General features: G+C 45.7%; 1 protein-coding gene across 5 annotated transcripts in view; it reads right to left on the bottom strand.

Moving 5' to 3' along the window:
• MBP (myelin basic protein) overlaps positions 1-14,563 on the bottom strand; it is a 459,476-nt gene that overhangs the window by 426,638 nt on the left and 18,275 nt on the right. The gene's annotated exons all lie outside the window — the stretch shown is intronic.

Below are 14,563 nucleotides of genomic sequence, written 5' to 3'. Positions count from 1 at the left end.
CACGGAATGGGAAAAAAGCCTTAGTAAATCAGGCCCTAAGTTTATACCTGAAGCAATGGAAGTCAAAGAACTCCATGCATCTGAAGTATCATTATAATTTTGAAAATCAACACTATTTTCAAAGGAAAGGGACAATTTCAAGAAGTCAATCAACTATTCTGTTTTTTGCAAGTTCAAAAACATACCCTCTAACTAAAATCTGGGACATAGTATTATATTTAAACAATTAATGGTAGAAGTATCTAAGCTACGTACAAAGAAAAATGATGTTAATGTTACAGGAACTCATAAATTGGTAATCGGAACATTACTAAAATGACTTTTCTTTAACTAGAACTGCACTGCCAGATATCAAAGTCACTGACCAAATTGTCCTTGCCACTGTAATTTGTATTTACATACAAGGAGAGGTAAGGTGGTGGTGGGTCAATTCTCCAAGCTTGGAAATATTTAATTTAATAGAGAAAGTTTGGCAACTATAGGCATGAGCTTTCATTTAAGCAGCAATACTGCAGAGGACCCGCAGTCAAGCTTGCACCTTGAGGGGGGGGGGGGGGGGTACAGAATACTGTCTCCTCCCAGAACTGGGCTGCACTGCACAGCACAGATCGATAGAACCGTGGAGCCTTAGAAACCGAACAGGCTGTGCCCGCTCTCCTAACGAGCACGCAAACTCCATCCTACAGTGCTGTGCCCATAGGCAAACAAAGAAACGGGGTCTCGGCATACTGCATTTTAACTTAGCAGAAGGAGGTTGCCATAGCAAATTGGTGTACGCTCAGCCACAGGTGCCTGCTGGCAGCCCTGATTGCGGTATTATTCTCCATTCAGATTCAGGTGCCTGCTAGGTATTTTGTGTGCAGTGGAAAAAAGTTAAAAAGAATGATTCTGAAATGCAAGCTAGCAGAATTTACATATTCCCAAAGCAGCATTTTTCATCATTTCATTTCTCAAGCACCTTCCGGGTAAAGTCTTCCAAAGCGATGAGGAAAATAAAACAAATATATACAGAAAAAAAAAATAAAAATTTAACAATGAAAGAAAAGATGCGCATCAATACAGAAAACAAATTAAAAACTTCTACCATCAAGCCGTAACAGCCCTGCACAACCAATCTACTTAAAACTCATCTGCAACCATCAACTTAAGGTAGACATCAGCCAGGTTTTCAAAGCCCTTTCGTAACTGCAATAAATCGCTTCAAAGCTAGATAGAGAGCAGCAGAAAAAGCCCGATTCTGCAACCTTACGTGCTGAAATGCCGTTCACAACAGCAACTTTAATAAAGATTTTTGATTTATTCTTTAAGCAGAGCTAGCTCTGCTTAAAAAAATAAATTAAAATAAAAAAGGACAAGGAAAGAATGGAGCTTTTACATAAGCCACCATTTTGCAGTGCTTGGTGGTCAAGAATGAAAGAAAAAGCATTTAAAATGTTCCTATACCGACTCAAGCCGATGCAATACTGAGGCACAAAACGATTGGGCGCCCGCTTTCCTAACGCACGCCCATCCACGTGATGAGCTGCTGCATTATAAAGGAGGCGCTAGGGGAAATTGTGCATTCCTAGCACCTCCCCAGCATCGGGGGCCCAGGGGAAATGGCCTGTGCATGGGTTAGGACAAAGACTCCATTTAACCAGCGTCCACTTTCCTAACCTGACCACCAGCAAACATTTTTTAACACATTTTTTACCCAACTCCTTTTTTCGGAGGAACTACAGAAAAAGCAGTATTTTCTGCTTTTCTGTTAAGTTTTGAGGAGCTCTAAAGTTAAAACAACTGCTCCGGGGGACCGGCGTTAATTTTGAGAGTAAAATAATGTGCGCCACAGGCGTAATTTTCAAAGCCATTTCCATGGGTAAAAATGTTTTACCCACCAAAATGGGCTTTTGAAAACTGCCCACTAGAGCCCAACCAATATCTTCTCACTTGAGTTTCCATGAAATATATCTGAAGGGCCATAACCACTTTGTGTCAAATAACTAAAATTAGGCATCAAGGTTACTCATCAAAAATGTCCCCAGGCTCCCGGATTCTGTGGCCAGTGGAGAAACTACCTAATTAGCCTGCTGTCGCATAATTTTCAACCTGCTGCACAATCAACAAACTTGAAACTCCACCACCTCCTAAACCAGTCATCTGAACAATAGGTACAGGGTGCCTGCCTTCAGGCTCATTTCGCTCTCCTGGCTTCCTGTTCCAGCCCCTCCCCTGGCAAACAGAGAACAGGTGGAAAGGAGGCAAGGCTGAGGCTAAGACTGAAGCAAAATAGAGCCAAGAAGGAGAAAGGCACTTTGCTCCTGAATCCGGCCCCTCCCCCTCCTGTCCTTAAGGGGACTGGGTTGGAATGGATAGAGAAAGCAGCGAGAATGTTTGATCCCTCAAAGATCTGTTAATCAAACCAAAGACGATTTTGATATGATTCCTGTATGAAGTGATGAAATTCTTCAAAAGGGACATCTTTATACAAAGGTTCTTGCACCTGCATATTTGGCCAAACACACACCATACCAAAACACAGGCAGGTCTTTTTGAAGTCTGCAAGTGCTGGTATCCCACAGCTGCCAGAGAAGGCATTCATTGTAATTCATAGCAGCCCTAATGAGTGACACTGCTGCTAACAAATTTCAAACTTGTGCAAATTCAGCCCCTTTGTGTGTTTGTTAACACATACCCAATATATGGGCACATTATTTATTTGAATTTCTATACCGATATTAGTAGGGACATCATATCGGTTTACATCAAAAACATAAAGATTGGAAATTACATAAAACAGGGTGGTGGGGATGGAGAGATAGGAACTGTGAGAGCGCAGATTAGGAAGTACATAGGAATCAGGCTACTCAGGAAGTGAGCGCCACAACAGTTCATATTGGGGTAGATTTTAAAAAGGTGCGCCTTCGCGTACTTTTGTTGGCGCACCAGGCGCAAACAAAAGTACGCTGGATTTTAGTAGATACGCGCGTAGCCGTGCGTATCTGCTAAAATCCTGGATCAGCGCGCGCAAGGCTGCCGATTTTGGGCAGCCGGCGCGCGCCGAGCCGCGCAGCCTGTCTCCGTTCCCTCCGAGGCCGCTCCGAAATCGGAGCGGCCTCGGAGGGAACTCCCTTTCGCCCTCCCCTCACCTTCCCCTCCCTTCCTCTACCTAACCCACCCCCCGGCCCTATCTAAACCCCCCCCTATCTTTATCCCTGGATTTACGCCTCCCGGAGGGAGACGTAAATCCACGTGCGCCAGCGGGCTGCTGGCGCGCGGAGACGCAATCCGAGGGCGGTTCCGGAGGGCGCGGCCACGCCCCCGGACCGCCCCGGCCCGAAACCACGCCCCCGGGCCCACCCCCGAAATGCCGTGTCCCGCCCCCAAAACGCCGCACCGATCGTCCCCGTCCCCCGACACGCCCCCCTCGAAAAACCCCGGGACTTACGCGAGTCCCGGGGCTCTGCGCGCGCCGGCGGGCCTATGGAAAATAGGCGCGCCGGCGCGCAAGGCCCTGCTCGCGTAAATCCGGGCGGATTTACGCGAGCAGGGCTTTTAAAATCCGCCCCATTAAGCATAATATTTGTAAAACAAATATCTTTCTTTGTAATTAACAGCACGGCAAACTACTGATGCCAACTAGGGCATTGTCAGCATACAAATGCTCATATAAAAGGCAAGAGCTTTGTAAGAAAATATTTAAAAAGAAGATTGTACACTATTTCAATTCAAAATGAAAGTGACATTTTGCAGTTAAGTTTACTTGATAGCTGATTTTTATCCTTGGTAAATTTTATATTTGTCTACATTTTAAATATTGTCTAAACTCAAAAGATTTAGAATTAAAAAGTTTCATTGTTTTCTGTATAGTGAGAAACATGAAACTTTATGCAAAATTTTGCAAGTTTCTAACATAGTTTCTACAGAATCTTAAAACCTGCAACAAGAAACTGGGAGCATTACTTATCAACCATGTTAAGATACAGAATAAAATAAATACAGTAAAAAAAAAATTAGGTTGTCAAATTTACAATTATGTTGATGGATGAGACTGCCTGTTCCCAATTTCCTTCTAGTCTGGATCACAAGATAGAAATGGTGCCTACACATCAGCTCTGTTCTTCAGTTACTCTCTCCTCCTGTTCCCAGTTTTCACTTTCTCCCCATTCCAACTCGCTCACTTACTCAATCCCCACCCTCCAGACTCCATTGCTCACCCTCTCACCTTCCCCTAACCATGGCTTCCACTGTTCATCTTCTCTCCAGCAACCTCCCCCTCATCCCCACTTCTCTCCTAACCTCCAACGTTCACTCTCATCCTCCCCTAAATCACCCATATGCTTTCCAATGATTCTGCAGACCCCTAGCTCTATGTTGCTTTCAAGTCATTTTGAGCAACACAGGGCCTATAAAATTCTGCAGCTCTTGAAAAATCATTGCAAGAATAGCAGATGAATATGGGTACTAGGGATGTGCATTCATTTGAAACAGATGAGTAAATACAATGAAATAAGACCATTTTTTGTTTCATTCATGGATCCCCGAAACAAATTGGCTAAAAGACAGGAAACAGAGAGTAGGATTAAATGGGCAATTTTCTCAGTGGAAGGGAGTGGACAGTGGAGTGCCTCAGGGATCTGTATTGGGACCCATACTTTTCAATCCTACCTAATAAACGAAGCTTGACCGACGTGCCACAAATGCGCAGTAGAGAGCAGCTCTACCGCGCATGCGAGCACATCGGTCACAGTGTGCCTCTTGAAAATAAAAATGGTGCTGTAGGAGCGGCGGCAGCGGCGGCCCGAAGACCCGGAGCGGCAGGAGCGGCGGCGGCGGCACCGGCCCGAAGACCCGGAGCGGCGGTGGCACCGGCCCGAAGACCCGGAGCGGCAGGAGCGGCAGCCCGAAGACCCGGAGCGGCGGGAGCGGCAGCGGCGGCCCGAAGAGTGGCGGCGGCGGCACCGGCCCGAAGACCCGGGCAGGAGCGGCGGCAGCGGCGGCCCGGAGCGGCGGCCCGAAGACCCAGAGCGGGCGGCATGCGCGCGAGGGAGGGACAGACTTCCTTCCGTCCGTCCGTCTGTCCCTCCCTCGCGCGCATGCCGCCGCCGCCGCTCCGCGTCTTCGGGCCGCCGCCTCTCTGGGTCTTCGGCGGAGATCGACTGAGGGGAGGGGGGAGGGAGGAGTGACTGAGGGGAGAGGGAGGGAGGAGTGACTCGGGGGAGAGGGGAGTGACTGAGGGGAGGGGGAGGGAGGAGTGACTGAGGGGAAGGAGGAGGGAGGAGGGACGAGGGGGAGGGAGGAGTGACTGAGGGGAGGGAGGAGGGAGGAGTGACGAGGGGGAGGGAGGAGTGACGAGGGGGAGGGAGGAGTGACGAGGGGGAGGGGGGAGAGAGGAGTGACTGAGGGGAGGGAGGAGGGAGGAGTGACTGAGAGGAGGGGGGAGTGACTGGGGGAGGGGGAGATAGGAGTGACTGAGGGAGGGAGGAGGGGGGAGTGACTGAGGGGAGTGACTGAGGGAGGGAGGAGGGGGGAGTGACTGAGGGGAGTGACTGGGGGAGGGGGAGATAGGAGTGACTGAGGGAGGGAGGAGGGGGAGTGACTGAGGGGAGGAGGGGGGAGTGACTGAGGGGAGTGACTGGGGGAGGGGGAGATAGGAGTGACTGAGGGAGGGAGGAGGGGGGAGTGACTGAGGGGAGGAGGGAGGGAGAGAGAGGAGTGACTGAGGGGAGAGAGTGGGGGAGGTGGGAGGGAGAATGAGGGGGAAGGAAATGATCCAAAAAAAATGTTAATGTAGCCCGTTTTAACGGGCTTAACGGCTTGTATATTTATAAATGATCTGGAAAGAAATACGACGAGTGAGATAATCAAATTTGCAGATGACACAAAATTGTTCAGAGTAGTTAAATCACAAGCAGATTGTGATAAATTGCAGGAAGACCTTGTGAGACTGGAAAATTGGGCATCCAAATGGCAGATGAAATTTAATGTGGATAAGTGCAAGGTGATGCATATAGGGAAAAATAACCCATGCTATAATTACACGATGTTGGGTTCCATATTAGGAGCTACAACCCAAGAAAGAGATCTAGGTGTCATAGTGGATAACACATTGAAATCGTCGGTTCAGTGTGCTGCGGCAGTCAAAAAAGCAAACAGAATGTTGGGAATTATTAGAAAAGGAATGATGAATAAAACGGAAAATGTCATAATGCCTCTGTATCGCTCCATGGTGAGACCGCACCTTGAATACTGTGTACAATTCTGGTCGCCGCATCTCATAAAAGATATAATTGCGATGGAGAAGGTACAGAGAAGGGCTACCAAAATGATAAGGGGAATGGAACAACTCCCTTATGAGGAAAGACTAAAGAGGTTAGGACTTTTCAGCTTGGAGAAGAGACGACTGAGGGGGGATATGATAGAGGTGTTTAAAATCATGAGAGGTCTAGAACGGGTAGATGTGAATCGGTTATTTACTCTTTCGGATAGTAGAAAGACTAGGGGACACTCCATGAAGTTAGCATGGGGCACATTTAAAACTAATCGGAGAAAGTTCTTTTTTACTCAACGCACAATTAAACTCTGGAATTTGTTGCCAGAGAATGTGGTTCGTGCAGTTAGTATAGCTGTGTTTAAAAAAGGATTGGATAAGTTCTTGGAGGAGAAGTCCATTACCTGCTATTAAGTTCACTTAGAGAATAGCCACTGCCATTAGCAATGGTTACATGGAATAGACTTAGTTTTTGGGTACTTGCCAGGTTCTTATGGCCTGGATTGGCCACTGTTGGAAACAGGATGCTGGGCTTGATGGACCCTTTGTCTGACCCAGTATGGCATTTTCTTATGTTCTTATGTTCGTTCAAAGTTTCCCATTCAAATTTATGGCCTAATGAAAAGTGCTGCAGTGAGGCCAACTATAGCAACCAAGACATTCTTGCGTGAAGTAGTAGCTAGGACAAAGCTGAGGCGGGAGAAGAGAGCAAGAAGACAAAAAAAAAAAAGGGAGGTCCAATCCAGGTGAAGCTACCCTGAGCCTAACAAACACACACCTTGGGGGTTTTGCTACCACTCAGCCTTGCTGCCATATCCCAGACTCTACATATTAGGAGTCTTACTCCATCTTGCTGCTATACCCCCCACTTCTGAAATTTTTGTCTTGCTTAAGCATGGAAGTACTTGTTTGGGAGTTTCTAAAGAGGACACGGCAAAACGTCAGCTTATCTACCAGAAATGCCGGGAGAGGTTATTGAGAGCGCCTCCCACTCCCCCAGCCTGGAAGCAGAGGTATGGAGGCACCGAGGCCATGCTTGGAAGGAGAAAGCATAGAGCCCAGACTGGGGAGCACAGTACGGAAAGTAAATGAGCTAGGAAAAACCTGGAAAGACATTGAGAGGGAATTTAAGTACAGAAAGTCAGAAGAAAGGTAGACATCAGGCGACATGCAGATTTTTCTCTTCCAGGCCACATACTGGCAGGAAGATTGTAGTGTTCCAGGCTACTGCAGAGGGAAGAACGTTTCTCAGCACAGCTGCTTGCTATGTGTATCACATCCCCCCCTCCCTGGCAAACCTACCAGGAAGTCTTCCCTCTGAAAATGTAGGATACAAATGCTTACAATGGATTTACACCAATGTGGATTGCAAGTACCACTCCAGAAATTCTGAATGGGATCCGTCACTTGAGGACTCGCCCCCTATTCCGATATATAAATCGAGCACAAGATCTTCCAGCAGTACAATATGGGTGTGACGGCATCAAAGGTACTTTGATAATTACTCATGTGCTTGTGAATATCAGCACAAGCCTAAGATAGCGTTACTACCCCTATTCTGAAGTCTAGGCCTTTCACAGCCCTTTAGGATGGTGAATGTGAACGCTTGAAAATGAAAGAACATTTCTTACATTATTTTTCAAACTTTTTATGCTGGATAGTATAATGGATCATATCAGAACTATTTGTACAGGAAGCAGATGAATATTACTAAGAGCATAAAAGTACTGAAGGGCTCATTAAGTACTTGATGGAGGGGCAAAGATTTTATAGACAGATGATCACTAATACTGTTAAAAAGTACTTGAAGTTTAAAGATTTAAGTTTTCTTTGGGCTTTTTAGGACTTGCTCTACCTTAATCATCTCTTTCAAATCATCAGCTTCTAAGCATTATTACATTTGAAAAACAAAAAGAAAAACTACATATTGCTGGTCTCTCAGAAAAACAGGTCGAAAGTAGTGCTACAATCTGCTCCTGGGCCCACTGCAACCACCCTTCAAAGCTTGGCTGCACATTTTATTTACTGTATCACGCGGGAATGACTAATAGGGCCATCAACAAGCATTTGCATGTTGCGGGCGCTATTAGTCTCGGGGGGAGGGGGGGTTGGACACGCGTTTTACGCGCTATTACCCCTTACTGAATAAGGGATAAAGCTAGCGGGTCGAAAACGCGCGTCCAAATGCGGGTTAACAGTGCGCTCTGGTGCTACTTTTCTGCCAAACAGCTGATGTACTGTATCGGCCTGTAAGTTAGATAGTGGCCAAACCAGAGTCACATTTTAATGGGAAAAATGTTATGCTCAAAATTCACAAATATGATATAGGTGTTTAAAATCATGAGAGGTCTAGAACGGGTAGATGTGAATCGGTTATTTACTCTTTCGGATAATAGAAAGACTAGGGGGCACTCCATGAAGTTAGCACGTGACATTTAAAACTAATTGGAGAAAGTTCTTTTTCTCTCAACGCACAATTAAACTCTGGAATTTGTTGCCAGAGAATGTGGTTCGTGCAGTTAGTATAGCTGTGTTTAAAAAAGGATTGGAGAAGTTCTTGGAGGAGAAGTCCATTACCTGCTATTAAGTTCACTTAGAGAATAGCCACTGCCATTAGCAATGGTAACATGGACTAGACTTAGTGTTTGGGTACTTGCCAGGTTCTTATGGCCTGGTTTTGGCCTCTGTTGGAAACAGGATGCTGGGCTTGATGGACCTTTGGTCTGACCCAGTATGGCATGTTCTTATGTTCTTATCCAGCCAAAAGCAAGAACTATCCCCACCAACTGAAAATTTTTAAACTCCGGAGAACTGTGGGTTTTCTACTGCTGTTGATAGTAACCATTTTGTGCCAAGAGTAACATGAAACAGAAGCAATGTCAGAAAACCCTCACAAACCATGGGAAGCAGGGCCTTGCAAATATCTTGCAGAACAAAACAGATGGGCTTAGCAACAGCAAAGAGCCCACTTTGAAACAATTTGGCTCGGCGTTTCTCAACCACTGGTCCGTGAACCTGCAGCGGTGTCCGGCAGAGCGACAGTAAAGGAGGATGAGGTGGAAGCAAGACCCGCCCTGTAGCCAGGCGGACTTTGTATTTCCAGCCGGGGCCCACGCTGAGGCCCCCATCTCTGAAGGGAGAGCAGCTACAGCTGAATGTTAATGAATCAACAGGAGACCCAGTCAGGGTCTGCTCTGCTTTCAGGTCCTGCCTCCCGCACAGGGGCCTGACGGCAAAGCAGATGCCAAATCAGTTTCAAGCTGGCTGGATAACATTCAGGTGCAGTTGCTCTCCTTCCAGATATCAGCTTTGGGACTAGCTCTAACTGTAAAAAAAAAAAAAAAAAAAAAAATCCACAGGGGTGGGAATATAATGTTATAGTAGTGTTGCTTGCTGGTGGGGGAAGGGATTTATCTTTTTGTTTTTAAAGACTGGGTAGGAGTGGGAGAATATTCTTCCCTGCTCCCCCCCACCTCCCACTCTAAATAATACATGAATGAAAAATTAAAGAGTTTTTAAAGTTTTATGTTACAATTTGCAGTTAGCCTGCATTTTTAGTTCTGTTTTACAGTTTTATGTTATGCTTAATTATTTATATGCTGCTGATCAGCAATTCCTAGGTGAGGTGCAAATATTGTACATAAATAAAAAAGTCCACCCCCCCATCCCATCAGTACTGCAACCAGTCCACATAATTTAAAGGATGGTAGCTAGCCAGCTGGCCCCTGGCATTAAAACAGCCTAAAATCACTGACTCCGCTCACAGTCATTCAGCAGGAGCTTGCATTTCTTTTGGTTTGGCTGGAAAAGAAGTCACCTTAAAAATTTAAAGCAATGCGAATTCCCACATACCAGCGCCCACCAAGAACTCACTACAGATTTAACACACATTCTGCACTCTCACTGTAGATTTAACGCAAACAGAAATCACCTTTTCCTGAATCAAAAGTACAAAGATAGAATGTAAATATTAGTTACAATCAGTGTGCAAGACTGAAATGGCACACTTTCATAGTTCTTTGTTTTTCTATGAAGTCGTTTGAAAGACACATTAAAAAAAAATCATTGTTTCAACTTTAAATGGGAAAACTGGTCCATTCATAAACATTTGGTAACATTTTTAAAGAGAGTTCAAAGGCCCACCGATGCATAAACTACAGGGGATTAGCAAAAGTCAAGTCAAAACCACGAAAAGTACAAAAGTGGGTCACATTATTTGTGAATCTATCAGGATCTTTGGGGACAAGACTGCCAAGCTGCAGCAGCAATTTAAAACTCCAGGGCAAAAGAGATAGCCCGAGTCCTGATTTTAATCCCAGCCTATGGATTTGTAGCTTGGCTTTTCTTATAGAAACTGGAAGCAAACGTGCACAGATACACTGGGAATACGTTTGAACAGGCTCAAACTGTCTCTTTGGATATGGTATACACACCTTATCTAATTGCTTTTGCCATACTTAAGCTTATTTAATGTCTGAAAATACTAGAACAAACAAAATGTACAAAGCTGTTTTCTAGTGCCATCACTGGGAGTAAAGTTTCTCTTGCAGCATCCTGGCTGACAAGTCAACAGGTAGATGTAAGGATGAAATTAAAAACAAACAAACAAAAAAATAAAACCACACAACACCTCCCACACATACTTAACTGACTTTACTTCAGGGTAAAAATTCTCCTGTAATGGGAAGCTGCAGTAGAGTACATTAGGCTATTAAAATCTATTTCTAAACTGCCTCCCTAATAAAAGCCATCCAAAGAAGCAGATAGTAAGTAAACAAACTATGATCATATGTTTAAAACCAGATAAAATTAATGTTGTGTATTGTGATAGTATTTTTTTTTTAAAGTATATGCCATATTTATCCAAAAGTCCAACATGGCTCACAATAATTCATAAAAAAAACATACCCCAATGCCACTATTAAACATGGCATAACAAAAATTTTGTGATAAAATCATGCTAGCATCATACCCTTTTACCAGCATCACTACAAGTCATTTCACGACGTCAACACAGCACGTACTTATGTCACCAAGACTACACATACCCCAGCCACACCACACAAACCAACCACCCAACACACTCTTAGGAGTAGAGGAGTAGCCTCTGGTTAGAGCACAGGAATGAGAACCAAGGACGCTTTGGGCAAGTCACATCACCCTCTATTGTCTCAGTTACCAATTTAGATTATAAGTCCTCTGGAGCAGGGAACCAGCTACTGTCTCTGAATTGTAACGCCCCTTGAAAATAGCAAAAAATAAAAAGGTGGATTTTCAAAGAGTTGTATGTACACTAAGAGGTAGATTTTCAAAGGGGTACGCGCGTAAGATACATGTGTACCCCCGAAAACCTACCCCAACCCCCCCCCCTGCACGCGCCGAGCCTATTTTGCATAGGCTCGGCAGGGCGCGCAAGCCCCGGGGCTTGCATGGAGGGGCATGTCGGGGGGGCGAGTCGGGGGGCGTGCCGCCAGTGACGCGGCATTTCGGGGGCGTGTCCAGGGGCGTGGTTCCGGCCCAGGGGCGTGACAGCGGCCCCTGGACCAGCCCCTGGACCGGAACATGGAGCGCGGCAGCCGGCCCAGCACGCGCAAAGTTACGCCTGCTTCGAGCAGGCGTAACTTTCGTGATAGAGGTAGGGGGGAAGTTTAGATAGGGCCGGGGGGGGGGGGGGTGGGTTAGGTAGGGGAAGGGAGGGGAAGGCGAAGGAAAGTTCCCTCCGAGGCCGCTTGGCTCGGCGTGCGCAGGCTGCCGATTTTGGGCAGCCTTGCGCGCGCCGACCCTGGATTTGAATGGATACGTGCAGCTACGCGCGTATCTATTGAAATCCCGCGTGCGCGAACAAAAGTACACGTGTGCGCAGATTTATTTATTTTTATTTATTTAAAATTTTTTATATACCGACATTCGTTAAGAAAACATCACATCGGTTTCCATACAACGTGAAATCAGCCCACAGGGCTTTACAATGAAACTGATAATATAACTGGGGGGGAGGGGGAGGGAAAAGGGGGGGGGGGGTGGGGTCGGGTCAACAGGGGTTGTGGTATACATTCTATAAGCACGAAATAAACTTAGAAACATATATACAATCAAAGAAGAGGGAGGAGCGGAAGGAGGGTACGGCGAGGCTGAGGAAGGAGGAGTGGGGGGGGTAGGGAAGAAACTTGAGGGTGAAGGGAAACGGGGTGCGTGGAGAAGAGATCTAAGGGGGGAGGACCTGGGGGGTGGGAGAGGAGGGGGAGGGTGTAGGACGGAGGAGTAGGTAGAGGAGGGATCATGCGTAGGCGTGCGTGAATAGCCACGTCTTGAGTTTCTGCCTGAATTTCTTAGGGCAGGTCTCGAGGTGTAGCTGGGTGGGCATTCTGTTCCATAGGGAAGGGCCAGCTAATGAAAGGGTGCGTTGTTTGGTGGCTGAAAGTTGAAAGATTTTGGGAGAGGGCGTGTGTATGGTTGCTATATATGGCATTCTTGTGGGTCTGGAGGTGGAACGGATGTGTAGTGTGTCTGTGAACCAGTGCATGTCTGGGTTGTGAATGGCTTTGTGTATGAGGGTAAGGGTTTTAAATTGAATTCTAGCGGTGATAGGGAGCCAGTGCAGTCATTTGAGAATGTGTGTAATGTGTTCGTTTTTGCGAGTACCTGTTAATATTCGCGCAGATGTGTTTTATAAAATCTGCCCCAAATAGCACAGTCACATAAACGCTACCGTGTTTCCCCGATAATAAGCCCTAGCATGACTTTTCAGGATTTTTGGAGTGGGCTTGAAATATAAGCCCTACTCCAAAAATAAGCCCTAGTTATAGGTGGACGTGTGATTGCACCCCAAGACTTGCCCGACCCTCCCCCAAGACTTACCTAAAGCCCCTGGGGGGGGGGACCTGGTAAAAAACACCCCAACCCTTCAAATTTAATTGATTGCAACACTCCCGTCGCCCCCCTCCCCCAAAAAAAAAACTTGCCGAAGTTCCCTGGTGGTCCAGCGGGGGCCCCAGGAGTGATCTCCCGCTCTCGGGCCGTCGGCTGCCAGTAATCAAAATGGCCCCGATGTCCCTTTGCCCTTACCATGTGACAGACTATTGATGTCATTGCCGGCCTCTGTCACATGGTAGGAGCAATGGATGGCTGTCAGGAATTTCGGCAAGTTTTTTTTGGGGGGGGGGTTGCAATTAAGTAAATTTGAAGGGTTGGGGTGGATTTTTTGGGTTTTTTCACAACCCCGCTGTAATTAATCAAATTTTAAGGGTTGGGGCGGGTTTCGGGTATCGTTTCAAGGGGGGGGGGGGGGGGGCAGCCAAAATAAAATCGGCCCAAACCGCGGGAAAATGAAATTTCCTAATGAAGGCCGAACCAAAAGGGTCGGCCGAAAATTGAATCTGATTGGTGAATGAAAGAGGAGGTGGGCTTAGCCTTGTCCTCATTCACCAATCATGGAAAAAAAAAAAAAAAAAAAAAGACATCCCCTGAAAATAAGCCCTAACCTTTTTTCGGAGCTAAAAAGAAATATAAGACCTGTCTTATTGTCAGAGAAACACGGTATTTGAGAAACCTCCAAAACACACATGCAAGTAGTAATGCATGAATAAGTTTGCTCATAAAGAGGGGTGGGGCCAATATTTACACATAAGTTGCTATTTTATAACCTGTCAAAGCAATGAACCTGCATATTTTTATACCTGTTAATTAACTGGTGTAAGTGAGGATAAAAAGATCTTTACAGCCAATTACTGATGAGGAGTCAGAGTAAACTGGGGGATGTGCAGGCTGAAGAACCCAGAGGACTGAGATGGACTGAGCAAACTGGTAGACTAATTAAGTAAAACTGGCAATTTCCTTTACACAGGCATGGTATAAAATCTGATAGACTTACACGTGTAAAAGCAGACAAGTACTAAGGAAAACACGCAAGTTCCATCTCCACGTGTGAGTGATTAAAATTAGGAACACAAATACTCGCATACAGGAGATCTGCACCACTTATCCAGATACATTTTGATCTCTTTAAATTTTGTTATATGTATAATGTACACCTATATGATGGCTATGCTAAATACCGATATAGAAATTTTTAATAAATGAAAAATGAAATGAAAGCAGTGGCTTTGCTGCCGCTTAGCCAGATGTCTCAAAAACTGCTACTTATCTGGCTACATAGCCAGATAAGTGATAAAACGCTACTTATCTAGGTATGTATGCCGCATACTTTTTAGATACTCAAGCATGTTGCTGGATAGATTTAAGATTATTTTAGATAAGGTAGTGTGCGCACATTCATGTGCACGATATAAAATAGATGAGCCTCTACACCTATGA

The sequence above is a fragment of the Rhinatrema bivittatum genome, chromosome 2 (genome assembly GCF_901001135.1).
Source record: "Rhinatrema bivittatum chromosome 2, aRhiBiv1.1, whole genome shotgun sequence".
Taxonomy (NCBI): Eukaryota; Metazoa; Chordata; class Amphibia; order Gymnophiona; family Rhinatrematidae; genus Rhinatrema; species Rhinatrema bivittatum.
Note: the sequence above shows the minus strand (reverse complement) of the source record. Positions and strands in the feature narration are given on the sequence as shown.